The following is a 3,923-nucleotide window of genomic DNA, read 5'->3' as shown; positions in this document are numbered from 1 at the left end:
TAAAAAACATTATTTTATTACTATGTCATTTGTTATCTATATTTTGAAATTGAATTTAATGCAAACACTTCTATATCTCGATTTAAACATAAATGGACTAACGTTAATATCAATGTAAATTGTTGTTTAATTTATGTAATGTATGTAATATAATGTAATTTATTTTATTTCATTTTATTTTATATTATGGGATAAATCTAATAAAATACAGAATTTATATAAAAAAAAGTCTAGATATCAAAATTAGAAATAATTAAAGATAAATTAGACAATTTTTGATATAGATGATATAGACTGATTAATGTTTGTTAAATAAAAAGAAGAAAAAGAAGAAGAAGAAAAATCAAATTGAAATTTATCTCATTGTCAAATATAATAATATAAATGATATTACTTTAGATATATCAATATAAAATAAAACCATACATACATATATATAAATATAATACTTTAATAAATATATTTAATTTTCTTGATACTTTGTGATTTACACATTGATAAAATATGATTACAATTTTCATGGGTGAACGTGAAAGTATTAGAAAAATAAAAAAAAAAAAAAGATAAACAATATATTATAAGAATGAAACAAGTGTGAGAAATGAAAGATGGGGTGGTGTCGGATGGATGGATACTATCAAATGTCCCCGTCATATTTTATGGCTAGCAACAAAATTCCCTGTAATGTTGGTTCCCATGTAAAGGGGGAAAAAAAAAAAGGAACCAAGAGGGAGAACTAATAATGTCGGAATTTTAGCGAACCTAGTCTTTATTATCAGATACTACTACCCTCCATTTCTTTGAACAATCATAATAATAATAATAATATATATAATATAAACCGGAAGTGTACGTCTTGAGTATCTTGAAAAAAAGTCTAAACGTTTTTCTTTAACTTATGGGGAAAAAAATACTTTTATTAAAAAGGGGAAGGATGTTATCTCATTTTTTTTTCTCTCTCTATTCATTTCAACCCCCCGTTTCCTCCTCTTTCTCTTCCCCAACCCTCCCATTTCCGTTCTTTTTTTTGTATTATTTTTTGCTCTCGTTTTCTTTCTTTTTTTCTGTCTGTTACTCGATGGAACAAAAATGATACGAAATTACTCCTGGACAGAATTATAATCCCCCTACCACCTCCCCCCCCCTCTCTCTCCCTTCCCTGCCCACTTCTCATCCACCATCACAGTTTGTAAAAGTCGTCCAATCCGTTTTGAATTTTATTTTGACCGAGGTGGGATAACTCGTTGGAAGATTGAAACGAATTAATGGGATAAATTATTCCATAACTTGGTTTCACCAAAAACCATAATGCTGTGTTGCTGTTGCTTTTGCTGATGATGATGATAGTATTGTTAGTAGTAGTGAATAGTTGATAGTTGATAGTATAGTGGTGCTGGTGTATAGTGGTTTTAGCGATCGTCACGGTATTATGATAATCACGATGTGATATTCGTACGGATGATAACGTAATATAAATTTCCTAGTTCTATTCGTCGTGTTTAACGTTTGCGAGAGTTAGATTCTATCTGTCCGACAAATGGTCCGATTAATCGTGATAAACATTGCGGTAAATTGCGACCGGCTGATTTTCCAAAGATTTTAATGGATACTTGTTTTGTTTTCTTCTTAAAAAGAAATAAGGAATAGGAAAAAATAAAGAGAGAGAAAGAGAATATTAATTTATGCTTAGGAACTTTTTGCATTTCGAATTATATTTCAATTTTGTTAGTTTAATGATTTTTGAAATCATTTGTTTTTCTTTTATAATTTTTAAAATTTAATTTACAAATAAAAATTCAGACAATTGAAATAAGTGTATATTAGGAAATTAATAATAAAGATTAATTAATAAGTGAATATATTATAATGATAATTTAAATAAATGTAAATTTAATTAAATATTCGTTTTATTTATACTATTTATACTATTTTCAACTGTGTATGATATTTTTTTTTGAGATAAAAAAAGAAGTTTTTGTTAAGGGTTTCAAAATTATAACGAGCTAATACTTAACGAAGTTTAAATGTTTTGTGTTTTGAATATTAATAAAAAGAAAAATGTGTATATCTACCCAATGAAAAAAAAGATGCTGAACTGTGAAGAATTAAGTTGCTGAATAAGTCCGAATAAAGGGACGAAACGTCTAACTTAGTTAAATTAAGTTCCACTTCGGTTTTTTTATGTCCAAGTTACTTCCCTGTGATACCTTATCATTAAAAAAAGAATATTTTTTTTTGAGTGCCAACAAAAGGATTAAACGAATTTAATGTAACTTTTTATATAATATTTTATGATTTTAGTTAGAAAACGTTTTGATAAATATTGATCGACCGAATAAAAGAAAGAAAGAGAAAGAGAAGGGATGAAATTAAATGTTCCCAGAGATCATTGAACCTTGCCAAAAGTATTTTAGTTACCAAATGAGATTTTACCAAAGCTTCGACGATATCATTCTTTCTTTCTTTCTTTTTATTATAATATTATTTTCTTTTTCTTTGTTCTCTCTCTCTCTCTCTCTCTCTCTCTCTCTCTCTCTCTCTCTCTTTCTCTATTATTTTCGTAACGTAGAATATAAACGGTATAAATGATTTCAACGAAAACCTGGTAAAAGGTATCTACGGGAAGTGAACGAATTATTTCGAACATGTATTAGACTGATTTACGAAACGTGTAAAAGCACAAAAACCATGAGATTAGAGAGAATTATTTAAATAAAGTAGTGTTATTTCACTAAAACGCGTTAACGAGAATTCAACGTTAATGAATAACGCATTCTTCATTGTCCTAAATATTTTCTCACACACACATATATTTATATAATAAAATTATATGCACTTACATATATATATATATATACCTTATGATTTAATTAACAAACAACCCCATTTTCTTAAAGGAAACCGAAATGAATTCATTCGAATGATTAGCCCGTAATCGTTTTACTTTTGTTTTTTTAAACAATCGTTCAAATCAAAGTTACTAAAGTTTGATCAAACGATATACTACTCCTTTTATGAAAACAATGTTAATGTTCGTTCGCATATTCGCCGCAAACTACGCGTTGAGGTATTATTTTCATTAACACGTACAGAAACCCACTTGCTTTTTGACCCCCCGTAACTCACCCCCAAACCCCACCTCATCTCACCTTTACCACCATTTACCACGTGCCTCGCGTCGTTGGCTTTACCGTTCTTGTAAATTACACGGAACAACACGAGGACCAAGTTACGTTTAGATTGCAACCCTTTACCATCCCCCTACTACTACCACCCACCGCCCACTCCCCCCCCCCAACTCAGTTTCCACCGCATCGAACCGTTGAAATTTCATCGAGAACGATTTTCCTTTTCCGTTATTTCGTTTGCTTTACCTGAGTTTACTTCCAACTCTCTCTTTCTCTTTCTCACACTTTTATCTTATTTCTATTTCTTTTTCTTTATTTCTTGTTCTTTTTCTTAGCGGTGGTTTCTCGATTACTTCCCTTTCCCGATTTCCAATAGAATTCGATTATTTATTCCTGGAGGTACACGTAGCAGGATACGGCATCGTAAACTTTTGCTTGGATAAACGTATCGGTCTGTGGTTATTTGTCAGAGATCGTATATATATATATAGAAAAACCTTACTATCACACACTTATCCATTTCTAACCCTTTTCTTTTTCTATCTGTCACTGTCTTTCATTTACATTAAATTTTTGTACTTCTGCGTGTGTGTGTACAGAATTTTTTCTTTTTTTCCCTCCTCCCATAAAAAAGAATCATATATGAACAGATATGGGTCTACATGATGTATATATGATCATACATGCTGTGTATATGTATAGCTGGACATCTATGAACATAAAAATTATAGAGTTACGAAAGAGACAAAATATATTTTTAATAAATGTTTGATATAATTATATAATATTAATTAT

The 3,923-nt window shown here is 29.6% G+C and overlaps 1 protein-coding gene across 3 annotated transcripts in view; it reads left to right on the top strand.

The window, feature by feature from the left end:
- LOC106790831 (acetylcholine receptor subunit alpha-like) overlaps window positions 1-3,923 on the top strand; it is a 208,324-nt gene that overhangs the window by 8,592 nt on the left and 195,809 nt on the right. The gene's annotated exons all lie outside the window — the stretch shown is intronic.

The sequence above is a fragment of the Polistes canadensis genome, unplaced genomic scaffold (genome assembly GCF_001313835.1).
Source record: "Polistes canadensis isolate GaletaPanama2010 unplaced genomic scaffold, ASM131383v1 scaffold_263, whole genome shotgun sequence".
Lineage (NCBI taxonomy): Eukaryota > Metazoa > Arthropoda > Insecta > Hymenoptera > Vespidae > Polistes > Polistes canadensis.
This window is presented reverse-complemented; position numbering and strand designations above follow the sequence as displayed.